Genomic DNA, 26883 nt, shown 5'->3' with positions numbered 1-26883 from the left:
CAGGTAGATTGGGTGGGGTATTTACAGATGGGCTATGTACAGCTGCAGCGATCGGTTAGCTTCTCAGATAGCTGATGTTTAAAGTTAGTGAGGGAAATATACTGTAAGTCTCCAGCTTTAGCAATTTTTGCAATTCGTTCCAGTCATTGGCAGCAGAGAACTGAAAGGAAAGGCGGCCAAATGAGGTGTTGGCTTTGAGGACGATCAGTGAGATATACCTGCTGGAGTGCGTGCTACGGGTGGGTGTTGTTATCGTGACCAGTGAGCTGAGATAAGGCGGAGCTTTACCTAGCATAGACTTATACATGATCTGGAGCCAGTGGGTCTGGCAACGAATATGTAGCAAGGGCCAGCCGACTAGAGCATACAGGTCGCAGTGGTGGATGGTATAATGGGCTTTGGTGGCAAAACGGATGGCATTGTGATAGACTGCATCCAGTTTACTGAGAGGAATATTGGAAGCTATTTTGTAAATTACATCGCCAAAGTCGAGGATCGTAGGATACTCAGTTTTACGAGGGGTTGTTTGGCGGCGTGAGCGAAGGAGGCTTTGTTGCGAAATAGGAAGCCAATACTAGATTTCATTTTAGAATGGAGATGTTTAATATGAGTCTGGAAGGAGAGTTTACAGTCTAACCAGACACCTAGGTATTTGTAGTTGTCCACATATTCTAAGTCAGAACCGTCCAGAGTAGTGATGCTAGTCAGGGGGCGAGGCAATCATTTGAGAAACCAAGGCTGTTGAGTCTGCCGTGTCGTGGCTTTGGCATCATTGTCACGACTTCTGCCGAAGTCGTTGCCTCTCCTTGTTCCGGCGGTGCTCGGCGTTCGACGTCACTGGTCTTCTAGCCATCATTGATCCATTTTTCATTTTCCATTGGTTTTGTCTTGTCTTCCCACACACCTGTTTTCAATCCCATTCATTACCTGTTGTGTATTTAACCCTCTGTTTCCCCTCATGTCTTTGTCAGAGATTGTTTTATTGTCAGTGTAGTTTTATGTTGTATAGGTGCGCGTCGGGTCCTCGTACCCATGTTTGTTGATGTATGTATATTTTAGTGTTATGGAGCATGTTACGTGGACTTTATTAACTTCTTGAAACTCCCCATCCCGGATCCGGGATCTTGACTAAAGCCTCAGGCTCATTAGCATAACGCAACGTTAACGATTTCTGAAAATCGCAAATAAAATTAAAATAATGCGTCTGCTCTCAAGCTTAGCCTTTTCTTAACAACACTGTCATCTCAGATTTTCAAAATATGCTTTTGAACCATAGAAATTGACTAATTTGTGTAAGAGTATGCAAAGCTAGCATAGCATTTTGTGTAGCATGTAGCACGCAACATTTTCACAAAAACCAGATAACCAAATAAATAAAATCATTTACCTTTGAAGAGCTTCTGATGTTTTCAATGAGGAGACTCTCAGTCACATACCAAATGAGCAGTGTTTCCTGAAAGCGTCTGTGTGTAGGGAAAATCGTTCCGTTTTCTACATTGCGTCTGGCTACAGAAAAGAACTGAAAATGCAGTCACCTACAACATAAAACTTTTTCCGGATTAACTACATAATATCGACCGAAACATGGCAAACGTTGTTTGGAATCAGTCCTCAAGGTGTTTTTTCACATATCTCTTCATTGACATGCAGTTCGTGGAAGCTTGCTTTACTCTCTGTATCGTATGGAAAAATACTGGCAGGTGACTTTTGCGCACCAATTTCGGCGCAGGACACCAGGCGGACACGTGGTAAATGTGGTCTGTTATGGTCAATCTTCCAATGATCTGCCTACAAATACGTCACAATGCTGCAGACACCTTGGGGAAACGACAGAAAGGGCAGACTTACTCCTCTCGCGTTCACAGCCATATAAGGAGACCATGGAAAACAGAGCCTCAAAAATCCTTGTCATTTCCTGGATGCCATCTCATCTTGGTTTTGCCTGAAGCTCACGTTATAGGGCACGCACAGAGAAGATCTTTGTATTTCTGGACACGTCAGAGTGTTTTCTTTCGAACGGTAGCAATTATATGCATAGTCGAGCATCTTTTTGTGACAAAATATCTTGTTTAAAACGGGAACGTTTTTCATCCAAAAATGAAATAGCGCCCCCATAGATGTAAGAGGTTAAAAGACTCCGTTTGACTCTCCTGCACCTGACTTCCCTGCCACCTATACACCTATGCCTGACAATCATTAAATTGAAGAATGTCAGTTTTTCAAATATATTCTCTGTAAATATTCTTATGTGATTAGACGTATCATGTAAATATAATTAACTAGGAAGTCGGGTCACCAAGGAAAACATTCAGATGAAAAAGTTATAATTTCCCTAATATAACTTTTCAGGTATTTTTTATATCTGATCAATTGGTCTATGACTAAACCTGTTTGGGGTAGGGAGCAGCATTTTCACTTTTGGATTAATAGCGTGCCCAAACTAAACTGCCTCCAACTCTGTCCCAGCAAGGAGGCCTACAAACCTGACTCAGGTACACCAGCTCTGTCAAGAGAAATGGTACAAAATTCACCCAACTTTTTGTGTGAAGCTTGTGGAAGGCCACCCAAAACGTTTGACCCAAGTTAAACAATTTAAAGGCAATGCTACCAAATACGAATTGAGTGTATGAAAACTTCTGACCCACTGGGAATGTGATGAAATAAATAAATAATTCTCTCTACAATTATTCTGACATTTCACATTCTTAAAATAAAGTGGTGATCCCTAAATTGACCTACTAAAGGGAATTTTTACTTGGATTAAATGTCAGGATGTCACGCCTTGGTCTTAGTATTTTGTGTTTTTAGTTAATTAGTTGGTCAGGCCAGGGTGTGACATGGGTTTATGTTATTGTGTTGTCGTATTGTTTTTTTTGTAGGCATTGGGATTGTGGTTGATTAGGGGTGTGTTTAGTTTATTTTTGGCTGCCTGAGGCGGTTCTCAATCAGAGTCAGGTGATTCTTGTTGTCTCTGATGGGGAACCGTATTTAGGTAGCCTGGGTTTCACTGTGTAATTCGTGGGTGATTGTTCCTGTCTCTGTGTAGTTTCAACAGATAGGCTGTAATTTGGTTTCACGTTCCGTTTTGTTGTTATTTATTTATATCAGCTATTTCATGTACCGCGATTCATTCATTTAAAAAAACATGAGTAACCAACACGCTGCATTTCGGTCCGACTCTCTTTCGACAAACGAAGAACGCCGTTACAGAATCACCCACCACACACGGACCGAGCAGCGTGTTAACAGGCAGGAGCCACAGTAGAGGCAACAGAAGCATCTTCAGTGGGAGAGGCTGCACCAGTTGGAGAATTGGACATGGGAGGAAGAACTGGACGGAAAAGGACCCTGGGCTCAGCCTGGTGAATATCGCCGCCCCAAGGAGGAACTAGAGGTGGCTAAAGCGGAGAGGTCCGGGAATCAGCCCCAAAAATTTATTGGGGGGAGGGCTTTCAGGGAGTATGGCTACGCCAGGTAGGAGACCTGCGCAAACTCCCTGTGCTTACCGGGGGGCGAGAGAGACCGGGCAGGCACCGTGTTATGCAGTGGTGCGCACGGTGTCCCCAGTGCGGGTGCATATCCCGGTGAGGTATATTTCAGCTCCACGTATCGGCCGGGCTAGATTGAGCGTCGAGCCAAATGCCATGAAGCCGGCTCTACGCATCTGGTCCCCAGTGCGTCTCCTTGGGCCGGCTTACATGGCACCAGCCTTGCGCTCGGTGTCTCCGGTTCGCCTACATAGCCCAGTGCGGGCTATTCCACCTCGCAGCACTGGCAGGGCGACCGAGAGTATTCAACCGGGTAAGGTTGGGCAGGCTCGGTGCTCGGTGCTCCAGTGCGCCTGCACGGTCCGGTCTATCCAGTACCACCTCCACACCCCAGCCCTCCGGTAGCAGCTCCCCGCACCAGGATTCCTGTGCGTGTCTTAAGCCCAATACCACCAGTGCCAGCACCACGCATCAGGCCTACAGAGCGCCTCGCCTCTCCTGCGCTGTCGGAGCCTTTCTTCTCTCCTGCGCTGTCGGAGTCTCCCGCCTGTTCAGCGCTTCTAGAGCCTTCCTCCTCTCCAGCGCTGCCGAAGCCTCCTGCCTGTTCGGAGCAGCCTGAGCTGCCAGTCTGCATGGAGCAGCCAGAGCTGCCAGTCTGCATGGAGCAGCTAGAGATGCTAGTCTGCATGGAGCAGCTAGAGCTGCTAGTCTGCATGGAGCAGCTAGAGCTGCCAGTCTGCATGGAGCTGCCAGTCTGCAAGGAGCTGCCAGTCTGCATGGAGCTGCCAGTCTGCATGGAGCTGCCAGTCTGCAAGGAGCTGCCAGTCTGCATGGAGCAGCCAGAGCTGCCAGTCTGCATGGAGCAGCTAGAGCTGCCAGTCTGCATGGAGCAGCCAGAGCTGTCAGTCTGCTTGGAGCAGCCAGAGCTGCCAGTCTGCAAGGAGCTGCCAGTCTGCAAGGAGTTGCCAGTCTGCAAGGAGTTGCCAGTCTGCAAGGAGTTGCCAGTCTGCATGGAGTTGCCAGTCTGCAAGGAGCTGCCAGTCGGCAAGGAGCTGCCAAAGCTGTTAGTCTGCATGGAACAGTAAGAGCTGTCAGTCTGCAAGAAGCCGCCAGAGCTGTCAATCTGCATGGTGCAGCCAGAGCCGCCAGTCAGCATGGAGCAGCCAGAGCCGTCAGTCAGCATGAAGCAGCCAGAGCTGTCAGTCTGCCAGGATCCGCCAGTCAGCCAGACTCTTCCAGATCTGCCAGTCAACCAGACTCCTCCAGATCCGCCAGTCAGCCAGACTCTTCCAGATCTGCCAGTCAGACAGACTCTTCCAGATCTGCCAGTCAGCCAGACTCTTCCAGATCTGCCAGTCAGCCAGACTCTTCCAGATCTGCCAGTCAGCCAGACTCTTCCAGATCTGCCAGTCAGACAGACTCTTCCAGATCTGCCAGTCAGCCAGACTCTTCTAGATCTGCCAGTCAGCCAGACTCTTCCAGATCTGCCAGTCAGCCAGACTCTTCCAGATCTGCCAGTCAGCCAGACTCTTCCAGATCCGCCAGTCAGCCAGACTCTTTCAGATCCGCCAGTCAGTCAGACTCTTCCAGATCCGCCAGTCAGCCAGGATCTGCCAGAACTGCCAGCCAGCCAGGATCTGCCGGATTCAACTGCCTTGCTGGGCTACCTCTCAGTGCTGGGCTTCCTTTCAGTGCTGGGCTTCCTCTCAGTGCTGGGCTTCCTCTGTTCCGAGCTGCCCCTCTGTCCCGAGCTGCCCCTCTGCCCCGAGCTGCCCCTCTGTCCCGAGCTGCCCCTCTGTCCCGAGCTGCCCCTCTGTCCCGAGCTGTCCCTCTGTCCCAAGCTGCCCCTGTGTCTCGAGCTGCCCCTGTGTCTCGAGCTACCCCTCAGTCCAGTGGGGTTCTGGGTGAGGACTACTAGGCCATGGTCGGCGGCGAGGGTGGATTATCCCAGGACGCGTAGGGGAGGAACTATGACATTAATGGAGTGGGGTCCACGTCCCGAGCCGGAACCGCCACCATGGACAGACGTCCACCCGGACCCTCCCTATGGTTTTGAGGTGCGTCCGGGAGTCCGCACCTTAGGAGGGAGGGGTTCTGTCACGCCTTGGTCTTAGTATTTTGTGTTTTTAGTTAATTAGTTGGTCAGGCCAGGGTGTGACATGGGTTTATGTTATTGTGTTGTCGTATTGTTTTTTTTGTAGGCGTTGGGATTGTGGTTGATTAGGGGTGTTTTTAGTTTGAGAACCGCCTCAGGCAGCCAAACCTAATCAGAGTCAGGTGATTCCTGATTCTTGTTGTCTCTGATGGGGAACCGTATTTAGGTAGCCTGGGTTTCGCTGTGTATTTCGTGGGTGATTGTTCCTGTCTCTGTGTAGTTTCACCAGATAGGCTGTAATTAGGTTTCACGTTCTGTTTTGTTGTTATTTATTTATATCAGTTATTTCATGTACCGCGATTCATTCATTAAAAAAAAACATGAGTAACCAACACGCTGCATTTCGGTCCGACTCTCTTTCGACAAACGAAGAACGCCATTACACAGGAATTGTGAAAAACTGAGTTTAAATGTATTTGGCTAAGGTGTATGTAGACTTCTGACTTCATCTGTGTGTGTGTGTGTATATATATACTGTATATATGTATATACAGTGGGGCAAGAAAGTATTTAGTCAGCCACCAATTGTGCAAGTTCTCCCACTTAAAAATATGAGAGGCCTGTAATTTACACTTCAACTATGACAGACAAAATGAGAAAAAAATCCAGAAAATCACATTGTAGGATTTTTTATGAATATATTTGCAAATTATGGTGGAAAATAAGTATTTGGTCAATACCAAAAGTTTATCTCAATACTTTGTTGCATACCCTTTGTTTGCAATGACAGAGGTCAAACAGTTTCTGTAAGTCTTCACAAGGTTTTCACACACTGTTGCTGGTATTTTGGCCCATTCCTCCATGCAGATCTTCTCTAGAGTAATGATGTTTTGGGGCTGTTGCTGGGCAACACGGACTATCAACTCCCTCCAAAGATTTTCTATGGGGTTGAGATCTGGAGACTGGCTAGGCCACTCCAGGACCTTGACATGCTTCTTATGAAGCCACTCCTTCGTTGCCTGGGCGGTGTTTTTGGGATCATTGTCATGCTGAAAGACCCAGCCACGTTTCATCTTCAATGCCCTTGCTGATGGAAGGAGGTTTTCACTCAAAGTCTCACGATACATGGCCCCATTCATTCTTTCCTTTACACGGATCAGTTGTCCTGGTCCCTTTGCAGAAAAACAGCCCCAAAGCATCACCCCCATGGAGCAAGATCTTGCGTGGAGCCCCAGATCGAAAAACAGCTTCGTTCTCAAGGCCATCAGACTGTTAAACAGCAACCATTAACATTGAGTGGCTGCTGCCAACACACTGACTCAACTCCAGCCTCTTTAATAATGGGAATTGATGGGAAATTATGTAAAATATATCACTAGCCACTTTAAACAATGCTACCTAATATAATGTTTACATAACCTACATTATTCATCTCATATGTATACGGATATACTGTACTCTATATCATCTACTGCATCCTTATGTAATACATGTATCACTTGCCACTTTAACTATGCCACTTTGTTTACATACTCATCTAATATGTTTAAACTGTACTCGATACCATCTGCTGTATCTTGCCTATGCTGCTCTGTACCATCACTCATTCATATATCTTTATGTACATATTCTTTATCCACTTACACTGTGTATAAGACAGTAGTTTTGGAATTGTTAGTTAGATTACTTGTTGGTTATCACTGCATTGTCGGAACTAGAAGCACAAGCATTTCGCTACACTCGCATTAACATCTGCTAACCATGTGTATGTGACAAATAAAATTCCATTTTATTCCATTTCCTAATAATTGCTGCCACAGTTGATTTCTTCAAACCAAGCTGCTTACCTATTGCAGATTCAGTCATCCCAACCTGGTGCAGGTCTACAATTTTGTTTCTGATGTCCTTTGACAGCTCTTTGGTCTTGGCCATAGTGGAGTTTAGAGTATGACTGTTTGAGGTTGTGGACAGGTGTTCAAGTTCAAACAGGTGCCATTAATACAGGTAATGAGAGGAGGACAGAGGAGCCTCTTAAATAAGAAGTTACAGGTCTGTGAGAGCCAGAAATCTTGCTTGTTTGTAGGTGACCAAATACTTATTTTTCACCATAATTTGCAAATAAATTCATAAAAAATCCTAAACTGTGATTTTCTGGATTTTTCTTTCTCATATTGTCTGTCATAGTTGAAGTGTACCTATGATGAAAATTACAGGCCTCTCTCTGTCACGCCTTGGTCTTAGTATTTTGTGTTTTAGTTAATTAGTTGGTCAGGCCAGGGTGTGACATGGGTTTATGTTTGTTGTATTTCTTATTGTGGTTTTTTAGTTATTGGGATTGTGGCTGATTAGGGGTGTGTTTAGTATAGGTTTGGCTGCCTGAGGCGGTTCTCAATCAGAGTCAGGTGATTCTCGTTGTCTCTGATTGGGAACCATATTTAGGTAGCCTGGTTTTCACTTTGTATTTCGTGGGTGATTGTTCCTGTCTCTGTGTTAGTGTTCACCAGACAGGCTGTATAGGTTTTTCACGTTCCGTTTGTTGTTTTTTGTATTTATAAGTTATTTTGTGTATCGTCATTTGTTCCATTAAAGAACATGAGTAACCAACACGCTGCATTTCGGTCCGACTCTCTTTCGACAAACGAAGAACGTCGTTACACTCTCAACTTTTAAGTGGGAGAACTTGCACAATTGGTGGCTGACTAAATACTTTTTTGCCCCGCTGTATATATATTTATAAAGAAAATCTCTCAAATTAATACTATGCAACCATTGAAAGAACTTAATTTGCTCGGATTTATAATACAAATCTAAAGACTGGTATTTCACTTACCAGTCTAAGGTAGCGTCCTCTCCTTTAGCAGTTGTCTAACCTAGATTCACTAACTGAGAACGTGACACTTTCCCGGTAGATTTCTGCTAGAATATCTGACAAATCAGAGGAAGATTTTAGAATGTAAATAAATTATTTACCTTCAGATGTGAAATGTATCAAACCTGTCGCCGTGATAAGTGTTTTGTTTTTGCGCTTTCCTCAAACAATAGCATGGTATTTTTTCGCTGTACTAGCTACTGTAAATTGAACAATGCAGTTAGATTATTAACAAGAATTTAAGCTTTCTGCCTATATGAGACACACCGAACCATAAGAAGTTAAACAATGGACAAGTAAACATTTACTAATTTTTTTTTTATTATTATTTTAACAGGAAAGATATTTTTACAATTGCTCATTGGCTACATCTGCTGACCAGGAGAGAGAATGGCCGGAAGTGTAAGAGCCTAATAACACACACCTGCATTTAATCAACATGTACTGTAGATTAGGTCGTGGGTGTTTTAACCTGGCTTTGGCCAGATCTGTTTTTTGTCTGGAGCAGCAAGAGGTGACATGCAGGGCTGTTCAAGTAATTTAAATGTTGAAAGATAATGATGAAATAATTCCCACTCTGAAACCTTATAACTGTATGAAATTGATTAGAATCATACATGTAGCATCTGATGGGCCTGTTTAGGTTTAGTAAAAGTATAATTAATGATGTGTGTAGTTTTAGTCAGAAGTAGGGTAAAACAATATATCTTCACAGTATCTTAAACACAGACAAAATTTGGTGCCGACCTTGCTTGGGGCCTCAGAGATTTGGGAGAGGGCAGTGAGCACTCCCTAATCTTGAGGGAGGACAGGGAGTGCTTCTCACGGTCCCGAATCTTTGTCGGCTGGGTTGTTTGTGTATGTATGGTGTGTATGTATGTGCGTAGGATACCTAATGTTTGTGTGTGAAAGTATGTGTGTAAGAAGCCAGTATAAAATGAATGGTTTTGTACAACTAACAAGCGCTCTCGTAAATAAACTTTCTGACTATCGTATCTGGGCCTCCGTCTGTTTCATTTCAACCAGTATCTTACAAATTCTGGGTTGCAGACTGAGTAGTCTAATTGATTTGGATTATGAACATTGAGAACATAATTTTCGTGACAAGGGCCCTCCAACACTGGGAGGGATATCGAACCCAACTAGACAGGAACCTACTGGCTGTTACTTGGCCATAGACCTGACCAAGTCAGGACAAATCTGCTGAATTTCTGTTTTCTTTTGTTGGATGCGCTGGTAAACAGCTTAGCTTTCTGGTAGCAGAGAGGGATGGGAAGACCCGTGTAGAAAGGCTCAAAGACGAGCTAGAATTTGGTTTTCTTGTTATACAGTGCTGTGGCACATTATGTGTCTTTCCCTGGACAAAGGTAAATTTTTGTCAATGCTAGTGTTACTTCACACTCTCGTCAGTTGTTAGCCAGCCCGCCCCCCCTGACTGCTAATTCATTCATCAAATCACATGGTAGGGAGCAGAGACTGAGCCACACATCCACAACAGCAGTGTTCCCTTTATACACAAACATACAATCAAAAAAAAACAATGCAGTCTGAGATCAAAGCAATTCATACAACAAATCACAGGGTTGGGAGCAGAGCCCTGAACCACACATCCACAACAGCCGTGTTCTCTTCTACACCATTATTTTACTAGGTAAGTTGACTGAGAAGATATTCTCATTTAAAGCAACGACCTGGGGAATAGTTACAGGGGAAAGGAGGGGGGCTGAATGAGCCAATTGGAAGCTGGGGATCATTAGGTAGCCATGATGGTACAAGGGACAGATTGGGAATTTAGCCAGGAGTTTAGCCAGGAGTTAACACCCCTACTCTTACGATAAGTGCCATGGGTTCTTTAGTGACCACAGAACTTCAGGACACCTGTTTTGTGGTCCCATCCAAAAGACTGCATGCCACACATGTCCCCAATCACTACCCTGAGGAATTGGGATAATTCTTTAGACCAGAGTGTCTCCTTCTTGCCCTCCAACACCACTTCCAGCAGCATCTGGTATCTCATCCAGGGATTGACCAGGACCAATCCTGCTTAGCTTCAGAGGCTAGTCAACAGTGGGATGCACGGTGGTAGACATGCAATAATAATACAAAATCTACAGTCTGAGATCAAAGCACTATCTCAATTGCTTTAAAATATCTGTCCTCCTTTGCACTGACTGACTAGGGCCACGTTCAGTTGCCAAACATTTTTGAACAATGCCGATAGATGTTTAAAATGAAAATAGGCCTACACCACATCCTATTTTCATCTGTCAGCACAGTGTCAGTAAAATACAAGTACTGTAAGTAAAGTTATCAATATTTGTTGGACATTAACATTAAACCAAATGAAGTGGCATACAGACAAATTTGTTGGCAGGAGCAAGTACTTGAAGAGGTGTATCGACATTCACACATTTCAGATCTTATATATGAGAGAAGGCTCCCAACCTGACATGAATTCATTGGGTAGTCCAAAAGGTTTGACAGAAGTGAACTCATTATATGGCCTTTATAAAATGTTGTTTTTTTACCTAAGAAGTTTTCAAAGGAAACCCTGAGAGAGTACACGGGTGACAGTGTATTTTTACATCACTTAGATGCATAATAAAGCCATGCTCATTATACACCAAATTCACTTTACCTTAAAGCTGGACAAAATGATCCACAAAAGACAAAGGTAAAGTTTTTGAGAACTCGCACATTTGAACAAATTGGGCTAGAATTAAGATGGCAAACGAGAAAGACATGAAATTATTGTACACTGGTGCACTCAAAACAGCATACAGCACTACTGGACCAGTATAGAGCAAAAACTGTCTGAATTCGGTAGCTTTCCATCTACAGTATGTTAAGTTGTTACACAGCAGCCCTAGGCTCAAGTGTAAGGGTGTCAAACTCTCCATGGAGGTCCTAGTGTCTACTGGTTATTGTTTTTTATTTTCAATTAAGACCTGGACAACCAGTGAGGGGTGTTCCTTACTAATCAGTGACCTTAATTCATCAATCAAGTCCAAGGGAGGAGCACTTTAGAGAAAGTAGATTGAGACAATTGAGATGGTAAACGGCATTGAAGTAGACCAATGCCACCGCTCCATAGTGCTAGCAGTTTCTTGTCACTCCAAGACATACAAGGTGTATGTAGTCTTGGGGAATGTTGTTACCATACCAACATCTGTGGGAATGTCTCTGGTTTTCCTCATCAGACTGTAATGTAAAACACATATCAGTTCTTAAGGCACAGTTGGTCTCGGGAAAGGTCATCCTACTTTTAACATGTAAACCATATGTTGTACATTTGTCACAACCAGCGTAGCTTGTTTGTCTTGATGAAAACCCTGTGCAGGGGCATCACGCATTACTGAAGTAATTGTACTAAAGAGTTGTTTCCCTTTGAATGTAAAGACAGATTGTAAGTCTAATTTATTTTAGAAAATCTGTTGGATGCTCTGCCAATGATTTTGTTTTGGATGTTCCACCAAAAAGGGCAATTAGACAGGCTTTGTTGATGTTAAATCCTTGCACCAGTCCCAAAATGGACGAAAGCTGCAAACAAGATCTTTTCAAATATCGTAAGCCCATCAAAGTTCAGTTGTTTGGAAGTTTTTGCAAACATTTCCCAAGCATGCCAGATAGTGAGCTCAGAATAACAAAACAATAAAACGTGCCACCAGCAACTATCTTAACTCTGTAGGAGGGTCCTTGTGTCTTTTGGCAAGGTTGGATGATGGAACCTCAGAATTGAAAGCAGTGTTGTAAAGGAAACTAATGTGATTCCAAACTCAAAAGCCCAATCCACCAAGCTGCCTATAAGGCTATGATCTGGTGGACATTCAACCTCATCAACCTTATCCTCAACATCATCATCAACCTCATCTTGAACAACCCCCTCTCCTACATTACCAGTGTCCATCAAAGCATCCATGAATTGCTCATCAAAGTCCTATAGTATCTTGTATAGATTTTTGTTATTTCTCACATTACTATCCCAGAACGTTCTTTGCATTATTACATAGAGCTGGAAATTACATTTGGATTTCAGAGGGGCAGTAACTCACCAGCATTTAGACCAGGAATACGACTTTCCTGAATTGGATCCTTAGTTCATACCTTTCAAGGTGATTGAACTTATCCCAGAGGCTGCTCCAAGTCGCTGGTGGCAGAGAAGAGGTATTCAGAGTGGACACACCATCCACCTCATCCGACTATATTATTCGCTAATGATCAGTCGCTGGCAGTGAGGTAGATGAGCTCAGGGTGAGGATCTCCATCCACAGAGACATCAGGGACTGTAACATACTCTGTTTCACGGAATCATGGCTCTCTCTTGATATACTGTCCCAGTCCATACAGCCAGCAGGGTTCTTAATACATTGTGTGGATAGGAATAAAGAAAGGCAGAGGTGTATGTTTCATGATTAACTAGGCATGGTGTAATTGTGGTAATGTACAGGAACTGAAGTCCTTTTGATCATCTGACCTAGAATACCTGACAATCAAATGACGTCCACATTAACTCTGTAGAGAATATTCTTTGTTGATCGTCACAGCCGTGTATATTCCCCATAAAGCCAATAACACGACAGATCTCAAGGAACTACGCTGGACCTTGTGCAAACTGGAAAACGCATATCCCGAGGCTGCATTTATTATAGCTGGGGACTTTAACTCCTTGGATATAGGGGGCGCTATTTTAATTTTTGGATGAAAAACGTTCCCGTTTTAAACAAGATGTTTTGTCACGAAAAGATGCTCGACTATGCATATAATTGACAGCTTTGGAAAGAAAACACTCTGACATTTCCAAAAATGCGATGATATTATCTGTGAGTGCCACAGAACTGATGCAATAGGCGAAACCAAGATTAAACTTCAAACAGGAAATGAGCAAAAAAATTTAAGCGCTGTTTTCCAATGTCTCCTTATATGGCTGTGAATGCGCCAGGAATGAGCCTACAATTTCTGCCGTTTCCCCAAGGTGTCTGCAGCATTGTGACGTATTTGTAGGCATGTCATTGGAAGATTGGCCATAAGAGACCACATTTACCAGGTGTCTGTCCGGTGTCCTGCGTCGAAATTGGTGCGCAAACTTCAGCTGCAAGTATTTTTCCATGTGATTGAGAGGAGAAAGCAGACTTCCACGAACGATATATCAATGAAGAGATATGTGAAAAACACCTTGAGGATTAATTCTAAACAACGTTTGCCATGTTTCAGTCGATATTATGGAGGTAATTTGGAAAAAACTTTGGCGTTTTGGTGACTGAATTTTCAGGGTTTTTTGATAGCAAAACGTGACGTACAAAACGGAGCGATTTCTCCTACACAAAGCATCTTTCAGGAAAAACTGAACATTTGCTATCTAACTGAGAGTCTCCTCATTGAAAACTTCTGAAGTTCTTCAAAGGTAAATTATTTTATTTGAATGCTTTTCTGGTTTTTGTGAAAATGTTGCCCGCTAAATGCTACGCTAAATGCTACGCTAGCTATCAATACTCTTACACAAATGCTTGTTTTGCTATGGTTGAAAAGCATATTTTGAAAATCTGAGATGACAGTGTTGTTAAGAAAAGGCTAAGCTTGAGAGCTAGCTTATTTATTTCATTTCATTTGCGATTTTTATGAATAGTTAACGTTGCGTTATGCTAATGAGCTTGAGGCTATAACTGGATACAGGTTTTTTTCGTAGCCAAACGTGAACAAAATGGAGCGATTTGTCCTACACAAATAATATTTTTTGAAAAACTGAACATTTGCTATCTAACTGAGAGGTTCCTCATTGAAAACATCTGAAGTTCTTCAAAGGTAAATTATTTTATTTGAATGATTTTATTGTTTTTGTGAAAATGTTGCTGGCTGAATTCTAGGCTTATAGCTATGCTCGCTATCAATACTCTTAAACAAATGCTTGTTTACCTATAGTTCAATAGCATATTTTGAAAATCTGAGATGACAGTGTTGTTACCAAAAGTCTAAGCTTGAGAGCAAATATATTTATTTCATTTCATTTGCGATTTTCATGAATAGTTAACGTTGCGTTATGCTAATGAGCTTGAGGCTATAAATAGGATCCCGGATACGGGATTGCTCGTCGCATGAAGTTAAGTGGGAGAACTTGCACAATTGGTGGCTGACTAACTACTTTTTTTTGCCCCACTGTATGTTGGACTGCAGTATACTACAGTTTACATACATAAAGAGCATAGTGTAGATGATCCTTCACCTCTAGTTCTTGTTTCACCATTTTCCTCCAAAACAGGGGAGCTCATCTGTGGCCTTTTATAGTGCTAAAGCTCTCATTTCTAAGTGAACAATTCAGTAACTAGTGTTTACACCTGTGAGGAGTGTGTGTTGCCAATTGGTATATAGAGCTTGGCATTGTGATTGGTGTTGCTTTCCAAAAGGACTAAAGAGATTTTAATTGTGAATGTTGTGCCTAATATAGAGAACTGTGTGTAGTGTTTTTCAAAAAGTGTGATATAGAATTGAAAACTGAGTGTAAAGCAGGAATTGTGCTTGCAATTTTACAGACTTGGTTTAGGGTTTTGGTACATGAGTTTCAAGTTCCAATTTCAGTGTGTAAACAATTGGGAAAAAAAGGAAATACACCCAATAACTACAAATATACAGGCGTCCTTCCTAACTCAGTTGCCGGAGAGAAAGGAAACCGCTCAGGGATTTCACCATGAGATCAATTGTGACTTTAAAACAGTTTGAGTTTAAAGACTGTGATAAGAGAAAACTGAGGATGGATCAGAACATTGTAGTTATTACTCCACAATACTAACCTAATTGACAGTGGAAAATAAATATTCCAAAACATGAATCCTGTTTGCAATAAGGCAAAGCAATAAACATTTTTCCTGAATACAAAGTGTGTTATGTTTGGGGCAAATCCAATACAACCCATTACTGAGTACCTCTCTCCATATTTTCAAGCATAGTGGTGGGCATGTAATGGGTATGCTTGTAATCGGTAATGAAAAAAATAACAGAATGGAGCTAAGCACATGCAAAATTAAAGAGAAAAACCTGGTTCAGTTTGCTTTTCACCAGACACTGGGAGATGAATTCACCTTTCAGAAGGACAATAACCTAAAGCACAAGGCATTGCTTACCAAGAAGACAGTGAATGGTCCTGCGTGGCTGAGTTAGTTTTACTTAAATCTGCTTGAAAAGCAATGACAAGGCTTGAAACTGGTTGTTTAGCAATGATCAACAACCAATTTGACAAGAGCTTGAAGAATTTTGAAAATTTTGCATTTTCAGAATTTTGAGAATTTTGCAAATATTGTACAGATTTAACTTGAAAGATTCACAGCTGTCATCGCTGCCAAAGCCGATTCTAACATGTATTGACTCAGGGGTGTGAGTACTTATGTAAATAAGATATTTCTGTATTTCATTTTCAATAAATGTGCAACATGTAAAAAACATCATGTTTTCACTTTTCATTATGGGGTATTGTGTGAATTCAGGCTATAACACAACACAATGTAGAATAAGTCAAGGGGTATGAGTACTTTCTGAAGGCACTGGGATGGAAGATTGTGAGTCACACTGGTCGAGGTTAGTGTCTGGAAGAGGGGAGAGATGTTCGGCTAACATTCAATTTAGCTAGTTAGTTAACATTATATGTTCCTTTTTAGAGGAGTTCCAGAAATCTCCATTTTAACAGTAGTCCTTTACAATGTGCTGAATGTGTGAAAATGTGAGGCAGAGAGACTGGAGCCAACAACACATACTGAAGACTATTGAAGAGACACGCTTCAATTTAAATGAACTGGCAAAATAGGAATTGATGTCCGTTTAATCGTCTAGTATTACATTGCGGGGATTGACATGTTGAATGTAAATTTTGCAATAAAATTAAGAGAAATTATAAGATTAAAATGTACCTATTAATATTCTGTCTGTGTAGCAATGTATGACATACTCACACTGGTGTGTTCATCATTATGAACTGTGGTTTGAGCCCTTAATGCTGATTGGCTGACAACCGTGGTATATCAGACCATATACAATGGGTATGACAAAACATTTATTTTTACTGCCCTAATTCTGTTGGTAAACAGTTTTGTAATAGCAATAAGCCGCCTCTGGGTTTGTGATATATGGCCAATATACCACGGCTAAGGGCTGTGTCCAGGTACTCTGCATTGTCGTGGACAGCCCTTAGGACAGCCCTTAGCCGTGGTATATTGGCCATATACCACACCTCCTCGGGCCTTATTGCTTAAGTAACACACCTCTATATTGCTATACTTACCTCACTGATGGTGTTTGTATGAAGCTGGAATTACCATGTGTTTTCCTTCCGATTCAGTCGAGGTCATGGTCGTAAGATATCTATATCTACCGGTAAACAGTATGTTATTTTTGTCAGGTATGTTTACTCTTGTACTGCTGAACAAGGGAGAGATAAAGCCTTGTGCCAAGACCATATTCAACTGGCAGCTTCATTAAATAGTTCCCGCAAAACACCAGTCTCAACGTCAACAGTGAAGAGGTGACTCTGGGATGGTGGCCTTCGAGGCAGAGTTGCAAAGAAAAAGCCATATCTCAGACTGGCCAATAAAAAGAAAAGATTAAGATGGGCGAAAGAACACAGACACTGGACAGAGGAAAACTGCCTAGAAGACCAGCATCCCGGAGTGACCGCTTTGCTGTTGACGTTGAGACTGGTGTTTTGCGGGAACTATTTAATGAAGCTGCCAGTTGAGGATTTGTGAGGTGTTTGTTTCTCAAACTAGACACTCTAATGTACTTGTCCTCTTGCTCAGTTGTGCACCGGGGCCTCTCACTCTTTCTATTCGGGTGTGTGGGTTGCATGTGGAAGACTCGCCAAACATATGGACGAAGGTACTCGGGTCAGATGGAACTAAAATGTAGCTTTTTGGCCATCAAGAAAAACGCTATGTCTGGCACAAACCCACTACCTCCCATCACCCCGAGAATATCATCCCCACAGTGAAGCATGATGGTGGCAGTATAATGCTGTGGGATGTTTTTCATCGGCAGGGACCTGGAAATTGGTCAGAATTGAAGTAAAGATGGCTGGCACTAACTACAGTGAAATTCTTGGGGGAAACCTGTTTTAGTCTTCCAGAGATTTGAGACTGGGATGGAGGCTCACCTTACAGCAGGACAACATTTAAATGTCTTGAAATGGCCTAGTCAAAGCCCAGATCTCAATCCATTTGAGAATCTGTGATATGACTTAAATATTACTGTACACCAGCAGAATCCATCCTGCTTGAAGGAGCTGGAATAGTTTTGTCTTGAAGGATGGGCAAAATACCCAGTGGCTTGATGTGCCAGGCTTATAGAGACCTACTGTGATTGACTTGGAGTTACATTGTGTTGTTTAAGTGTTCCCTTTATTTTTTTAGCAGTGTATAATAACGTGTCCATCTATCTACAGTGCATTCAGAAAGTATTCAACCACTTCATTTTTTCTACATTTTGTAATATTATCCATTTTAGAACAAGGCTGAAAAGTAACAAAATGTGGAAAAAGGAAAGGGGTCTGAATACTTTCCGAATGCACCGTCACGGTGACGCTGGAGAACAATAAAACCTACTTATTTTGGACAACAGGGGCACGTTCAGTAGGCTAACATAATCATTACATTTCAGATAGATATGTCAACATGATTCCATATTTTACCTGACAGGGAGGGAGGAGTGTTTGTTCTAGCATATTTCTATATGAATGTTCCAAAGTGTTTTACACACAAAAATATAAAACGCAACAGGTGAAGTGTTGGTCTATGTTTCATGAGCTGAAATAAAAGATCCCAGACATTTTTCACATGCACAAAAAAGCATATTTCTCTCAGATTCTGTGCACAAATTTGTTTACATCCCTGTTAGTGAGCAATTTTCCTTTGCTAAGATAATACATCCACCTGACAAGTGTGGCCTATCAAGAAGCTGATTAAACTGCATTAACATTGCACAGGTGTGCCTTGTGCTGGGGTAAAAGGCCACTCTAAAATGTGCAGTTTTGTCGCACTACACAATGCCACAGATGTCTCAATTTGAGGAAGTGTGCAATTAGCATGCTGACTTTAGGAATGTCCACCAGAAATGTTGCCACATGACTGGATGTTCATTTCTATACCATAAGCCGCCTCCAAAGTTATTTTGAGAATTTGGCAGTACGTCCAACTGACCTCACAACCGCAGACCAAGTGTAACCACGCCAGCCCAGGACCTCTACATCTGGCTTCTTCACCTGCGGGATCGTCTAAGACCAGCCACCCAGACAGCTGTTGAAACTGTGGGTTTGCACAACCAAATAATTTCTGCACAAACTGTCAGAAACCGTCTCAGGGAGCTCACCTGCATGCACATCCTCCTAAGCATGGTCTTGACCTGACTGCAAATCAGCGTCGTAATCAATTTCAGTGGGCAAATGTTCACCTTCGATGGCAACTGACATACTGGAGATGTGTGCTCTTCATGGATTAATCCAGGTTTGAACTGTACTGGGCAGATGGCAGACAGCATGTATGGTGTTGTGTGGGCTTTGCTGATGTCAATGTTGTGAACAGAGTGCCCCATGGTGGCAGTGGGATTAAGGTATGTGCAGGCATAAGAACAGAAAAACCGTGACGAGATCCTGAGGCCCATTGTTGTGCAATTCATCCACCGCCATCACCTCATGTTTCAGCATGATCATTTACGGCACATGTTGCAAGGATCTGTACACAATTCCTGGAAGTTGAAAATGTCTGCATACTCACCTGACACGGCACCCATTGAGCAAGTTTGGGATGCTCTGGATTGACGTGTATGACAGTGTGTTCCAGTTCCCGCCAATATCCAGCGACTTCACAATAAACAGCCTGATCAACTCTATGCGAAGGAGATGTGTCATGCTGCATGAGGCAAATGTTGGTCACACCAGAAACTGACTGGTCTTATGATCCACGGCCGTACCTTGAAAAAATTATTGTTCATTTTGCCGATATTTGTATTTCTTATTACCTCAAAAGCTCATTTAAGTACTCAGGAATTGAGTGTCATTACGCACACCTGTCACCATCGTTACATGCTTTAACACTTCATGGGACTCATCTGGACTCTATTACCTTATTGATTGCCTCCCCTATAGCTGTCACTTCCTCAGTTTCTTCCGCGTGTCTGCATTAATATCATTTTGTTCCCCTTGTTTCATGTGCATTATTTATTAAATATTCACTCCCTGTACTTGCTTCTCACCTCCCAGCGCCTGTCCTCACAGAATGCAGACACCAATATAGGGAGTTTTTGTTTTTTGTTGGGGTTGGTAATGCCGAGTCCGGGTGCCACTGCCGAAGGAACCAGGGTTGCCTCAGCTGGTTCATTGGGCTCCCACGCCCCAGCTGGCTCATCAGGCTCTCATCCCACGTCATGCCTCAGCAGGCCCATCGGGCTGTCACTGCTGCTCCCGCTCCCCCTCTCTGGTGCTCAAGGGCACCAGGCATCATTACGTACACCTGTCACCATCTTTACGAGCATCACCACTTCAGGGGAGTCACATGGACTATATTAATTTGTTGATTGCCTAACCTTTTATCTATCACTACCTCAGTTTCATCCCCGTGTCTGCAGTTAATGTTGTTTTGTCCGGACACTGTCCCTGTTTTGTTTCATATCCGTTATTTATTAAATATTCACTCCCTGTACTTGCTTCTCATCTCCCACAATAGTATGAACAAACCAGGCACACGCTTTGGAAAAATCAACTAAACAAACTTTGCACTGTGCCAAAGCAACTTCACCAAAGATTGTGACCATCCCACCCTCTACGGCTACTCCGATAACACTGGAGATTCTCACCAGAGGGCTAGCCAAGTCACGGGAAAGTCTGCCATCAGAACTTACCGAATTGCTGAATAACTCCCTAGTGCCTTCTCTGGCCCCAATTCAGACGACTGTTGAAACCATCTGTCGGTCTGTGGCATCCCATACCACCACACTGGCTGAAGTTGAGGCCTGGCTGTCGGACCACAGCGACCAGATCACCACCCTGGAGACCAGGCTTAATGAGGTGATTGACAGGAACGAGTTGCTGCAGGCAGCTATAGGTGGAGGATTTTATTTCACAGTCAAAACACCAAAATATACGCGAGGTTGGACTGCCCTGAGACAAGAACTCCTACCCAATTCATGTCGGAGCTGGTGGGTGATGAGACTTTTCCAAAACCCCCTGAACTCGACAGAGCCCATTGTAGCATGGGACCATAGCCTCGCCCCGGTGGTCGTCCGGGTCGGATCCTAAAGTGGTTCTACCACTACAACGAGAAGGGGCTTGTCCTTCAGTGGGCAAGTAGGACAAAACTCATCTTTGGCCCTTGATCCTTATATCGACCGAATTTAAGAGTAAACATTCTTGAAAGAAAATGTCAGTGTATAGGTTCTAGCAGATTAAAATGTCGATAGGCTGAACAGTAGACCTCACACGACTCCAGTCCTTTGTTTTCACCATTTGTGCGGTCTATGGCTTCCATAGAAGCTCCAGCAGTATCCTTGCTAAACTGCCCAGTGCTGAATTGTGTCTTCAAAGTGTCCTCTGAGTAGTTTAGTAAACATTCTAGGACAGCCCTATAAGGATAGCTGGCACTGCTTTGACTGATAAGCCGTTCACCCAAGTCACTTCCACTTGGGAGAAGATGGTCGTGAAATGGGTAATTAATGAGGCTCACCTTGGCATCATTTGCAATATTGGTCACTCTGAGACGTAAATGTAATAGGGTGTTGTTGAGATCCAGGTAGTTGTCACCATGGCCTGGGATGAAAAACTATCTAGGTCCATGGTCTGTAATGGCAGAGAGTGGGGCTATCTATTGAAAACTGAGTTAAAGGGGCTGTGAAAAGCTTGAGCTCTGTCTTTCTTGCTTCAGAGGACATGCAGTGTAAAACACCCATGTTGATTGTTCGTTTAGAAAATGCTTCTGAGTATTATTTTTGCCGTTTTTGGTCGAGACGTAGTCTCTTTTACGTAGTCTGACTTACTGAATTTCTCCACTTTTTAAGGGCGGGCGTACGTCTTCAACACGGAAGTCTTTTTGGCGGCTGATTTTAAATTAGGTTTGTCTCTGCAAATGCCTCTCTTCATAAAGAGTATAACCATCCTAAAGAGGCTACGAAATATACCCCCATCTCCGACCCATACATAGTCGGGGTTCCATGAGAACCGGGTAATCCATTACCCACTTGATCAAAATAGTATGATACGTAGCAGTTAGGATCGAGATGGTGGTTGTGTAGCATAACCATTTTTGTTATGATTGTAGATAATAATTTTCTATTTATTTTTTGTGTCCTTTTTTAGATATGTAGAGAAGCTTTGACAGGTCTAAAGTGGAGTTTTACAATCACATTACCATAAGTAAACAGTATTTTGATTTTTGTTTTTTATCCTGTTTTTCTCCCCAATTTAAATATTGTGTCATCGCTGCAACTCTACATTGGGCTCGAGAAACGAAGGTTGATGAAATAGTGTTCAACTGTTAACCGAAGTCAGCCTGCGGGCAGTAAATAAAGCCCCCTCGGCCAAACCCTCCCCTAACCCAGATGATGCTGGGCCAATTGTGCGCTGCCCTATGTGACTCCCTATCATGGCCGGTTTTGATACAGCCTGGGATCAAACCCGGGTCTGTAGTGACGCTTCTAGCACTGCGATGCAGTGCCTTACACCACTGAGCCACTCGGGAGGCCACACCTGGATTTTTTCAATACATTTCTTGCTTACTGGTAAGTTATGTGGCTTGTCAAATGATATTGTGATTCTTCATGAATTTCTAAAGAGTATTTTTAAGTATCAGTCTGCACTTTCTTGGTTGCTCCTCCTTCCTCAAAGTTAAGTCAAAGGCCCTGGTCACCTCTGCCCCACTCTTATTTTTTTAAGACCCTTACAAAAGCTATTTTATCGAAAATGTCTGCAGTCAATATGTATCGATTTCCATAATGTTTATTGGCATGTGCCTGCATGTCACAGATGATTAGAAAAAATATACTTAGAGGAAATTGTTTTTGCACCGGTTTATGCAAAGTGTAAGCAAGAGATTAATCCCCTTTTTCTCAATGACAAAGGCATGGAATACATGGAAATTGGAATACTTACATTTTTTTGGACTCCTCAGTCTACATGAAAAAATTCAGACCCCTTGACTTTTCCCACATTATGTTACGTTACTGCCTTATTATAAAATTGATTAAATAAATTTTTTTCTCATCAATCTATGCACCATACACCATAATGACAAATCAAAAACAGGTTTGTTTAAATGTTTATAAATTCAATTGAATGGAAATGATTTGGAAAGGCACACACCTGTCTATTTAAGCACCACAGTTGATAGTGCATGTCAGAGCAAAAACCAAGCTGTGAGATGGAAGAAATTGCCCACAGAGTTCCGAGACAGGATTGTGTTGAGGCACAGATCTGGGTAAGAATACCAAAACATTTCTGCAGCATTGAATGTCCCCAAGAACACAGTGGCCTCCATCATTCTTAAATGGAAGAATTTTGGAACCACCAAGATCATCCCTAGAGCTGGCCGCCCAGCCAAACTGAGCAATCGGGGGAAAGGGGCCTTGGTCAGGGAGGTGTCAACGAACCTAATGAACCTAATGAACCTTCACTCTGACAAAGCTCCAGAGTTCCTCTGTGGAGATGGGTGAACCTTCTAGAAGGACAACCTTCTCTGCAGCACTCCACCAATCAGGCCTTTATGGTAGAATGGCCCGACGGAAGCCACTCATCATTAAAAGGCACATGACAGCCCGCTTGGAGTTTGCCAAAAGGTTCATAAAGGACTTCGACCATGAGAAATAAGATTATCTGGTCTGATGAAAAGATTGAGGTTGCGCCAAAAATAAACTGGTCACATTGAGGACATTTATAAGGACTGTGTTTGTGCAAAATGTTTCTGTGAAAAAATAGTGGCCAGCTCAAAAGCTGACTGTTGTTTCAATCGAAACTGGATGTTCCAAATAATCACACCGGTTTGAGTGTACTGTACACTGCCGGGACCACAGCAGAATGATCACACCCATTTGTTGGTACGTGTGAAAAGGTTAACAGATCAACCAAAGGACACATAAATCAGTTTTTGACAGCAACCGTCTACTATATGTGACTTGTTTCAGGAAACTTGGCATATGTCGCGCGTCACTTCTTCACTGGAGCGCCAATGGAAGGTAAACTTTATTTTATCAAAATTCGTTGTTTTTTTGGCAGAAATGTCTTACGGAACATGTGAACATTAATGTGCCTTACCAACAAACTTGTAAGCCATCTGTAAATATGAATACAATTGTTAAATTAAGAGCCTAGTTGGTTGCCATGGAGAAAGTGCCAACCTTCCCGCTAGCCTAATTGGCTGAGATAATGAGTGGGCTCATTATCCCGAGAGATGAGATTGGATTGGTCTGCCATGTAGAACACTTCAAACTATAATATGAGCTGGTCAGTATGTGTTGGTAATCATTTCTAATGCAGCTTTTTTGAAAGTGTTGCTCTTCACTTTTTGAAGACCTTGTTTTGAAATCAGTAGAATTAGAGTATGACAGCTAAAGAGAACACACAGAATACATCTTCAAACTAAGAGCAAACATGGCATCGGTGACAGAGGGAAAAGCGTCTATCCATCTAAATGGGTAAGAGTCTAGCTAGCTACATTTTCAGATTTTACACGTTTCTAATTTTGTCAAAGTCGTTTTCATTTAAAGTTAGTGTACTGTTAGCTAGCTAACATTACGTGTATGATCTGTGTCGTAATATTATTCGTATCTCAGAGCCATTTGCATTGCTCGTTATAGCCCTATGTTAGCTAGCTAACATTGAATCTGGATGGTTAGCGATCTCGAGATTCATGCAGTGTAGTAACGTTATGAGTTGGGATTATGGTTAATTGTTTAGCTAGCTTTCTACATTGCCGCCTTTCGTCCCAGTTCTCTGCTGCCTGTGACTGGTACGAATTGCAAAAATTGCTGTAGTTGGAGACTTTTATCTACCTCACCAACTTCAAACATATGCTATCTGAGCAGCTAATCGATCGCTGCAGCTGTACATAGTCTATCGGTAAATAGCACACCCAATTTTACCTACCTCATCCCCATACTGTTTTTATTTATTTACTTTTCTGCTCTTTTGCACACACACCAACCACCATTCACTTTTATCTCTCTCTGTCAGTCTAATGTCTGAGATGCAGTGAGATGTTTTTCAGTGTCACTTCAGTATCCTCCCTTCAGCTTGTTATTCTATTTTTAGAAAGTTCAATAGCCGTATTTACCTCGACAAACATCCCATTCCCTGCAAGAACTCCTGTATTTATACTGATAAAATCATAGACATGGTGCAGGCATTCCTGATAAATCATTTAAATTTCCTCGCCTTCCTGTAGCCCCACCCCCTCATCCTCAGTGTGGTCCAGAGAAACCTGTACATGATACAACAAGCAAGATTGGGTTAGTCATTTTTGCCTTTTACAGTATGTAGTGTACTTGGACTGTGGGGGTATCATTAATTGGTTCTTAAATGTATTCCGGTTCCGGGTTGGAGCGAGCGGTCGCATCTACACTTCGGTCCGCAGGTAGTATAACTTTTCATTACATTTTCATTACATTTCATTATAGTACAACGGTTTGATTTGTCTAATCTTAGCAATTTCTTCTTAGCTAGCTACATATCCGTCTTTGTATCAAAGATAATTGCATAATTATCGTATTTCATCGTCCTAACGTAGTCTACACTGCTATCTGCCCAGCAGCTAGCTAACATCCACCGTCTACTAGCACTGTAGAAACTATTACACTCAACTGAACGACTTGATTAGTGTAGTGTTAGCTAGCTACATAGTTGTCCTTGCTGTCTTCGTATCCAAGATAATTGTGTAGTTTAGAGTGTGTAGACTTAGAGTGATTATCTTAATTTACCGAGGTTAGCTAGCCAGCTATTTGTCGTCCTTAACGTAGGAGATACTGCTAGCTAGCTAGCCAACAGCTAGCCAACGTCTACCGAATTGAACTTCAACTACCCGGTCAACATTCCGCTTCGCTCCACAGGTAGTATCACATTTTCATTTCACTTCATTACAGTACAACGGTTTGATTTGTTTGATCGTAGCTAGCTAGCTACATAGCCGTCTTTGTATCTAAGACAATTGTGTAGTCTAGAGCGATTTTCTAGGTTAGCTAGCCAGCTATTGTCGTTCTTTTAACGTACGTAACGTAATCAACACTGCTATCTAGCCAGCTAGCCCCCGAATAGCAGCACTGTAGAAACTATTACACTCGACGGAACGACTTGATTAGTGTAGTGTCAACAACGCAGCCACTGCCAGCTAGCCTACAAAGTCAACAACGCAGCCACTGCCAGCTAGCCTACTCCAGCAGTACTGTATCATTTCAATCATTTTAGTCAATAAGATTCTTGCTACGTAAGCTTAACTTTCTGAACATTCGAGACGTGTAGTCCACTTGTCATTCCAATCTGCTTTGCATTAGCGTAGCCTGTCAACTATGTGTCTATCTATCCCTGTTCTCTCCTCTCTGCACAGACCATACAAACGCTCCACACCGCGTGGCCGCGGCCACCCTAATCTGGTGGTCCCAGCGCGCACGACCCACGTGGAGTTCCAGGTCTCCGGTAGCCTCTGGAACTGCCGATCTGCGGCCAACAAGGCAGAGTTCATCTCAGCCTATGCCTCCCTCCAGTCCCTCGACTTCTTGGCACTGACGGAAACATGGATCACCACAGATAACACTGCTACTCCTACTGCTCTCTCTTCGTCCGCCCACGTGTTCTCGCACACCCCGAGAGCTTCTGGTCAGCGGGGTGGTGGCACCGGGATCCTCATCTCTCCCAAGTGGTCATTCTCTCTTTCTCCCCTTACCCATCTGTCTATCGCCTCCTTTGAATTCCATGCTGTCACAGTTACCAGCCCTTTCAAGCTTAACATCCTTATCATTTATCGCCCTCCAGGTTCCCTCGGAGAGTTCATCAATGAGCTTGATGCCTTGATAAGCTCCTTTCCTGAGGACGGCTCACCTCTCACAGTCCTGGGCGACTTTAACCTCCCCACGTCTACCTTTGACTCATTCCTCTCTGCCTCCTTCTTTCCACTCCTCTCCTCTTTTGACCTCACCCTCTCACCTTCCCCCCTACTCACAAGGCAGGCAATACGCTCGACCTCATCTTTACTAGATGCTGTTCTTCCACTAACCTCATTGCAACTCCCCTCCAAGTCTCCGACCACTACCTTGTATCCTTTTCCCTCTCGCTCTCATCCAACACTTCCCACACTGCCCCTACTCGGATGGTATCGCGCCGTCCCAACCTTCGCTCTCTCTCCCCCGCTACTCTCTCCTCTTCCACCCTATCATCTCTTCCCTCTGCTCATACCTTCTCCAACCTATCTCCTGATTCTGCCTCCTCA

The sequence above is a fragment of the Oncorhynchus masou genome, chromosome 32 (assembly GCF_036934945.1).
Source record: "Oncorhynchus masou masou isolate Uvic2021 chromosome 32, UVic_Omas_1.1, whole genome shotgun sequence".
Lineage (NCBI taxonomy): Eukaryota > Metazoa > Chordata > Actinopteri > Salmoniformes > Salmonidae > Oncorhynchus > Oncorhynchus masou.
Note: the sequence above shows the minus strand (reverse complement) of the source record.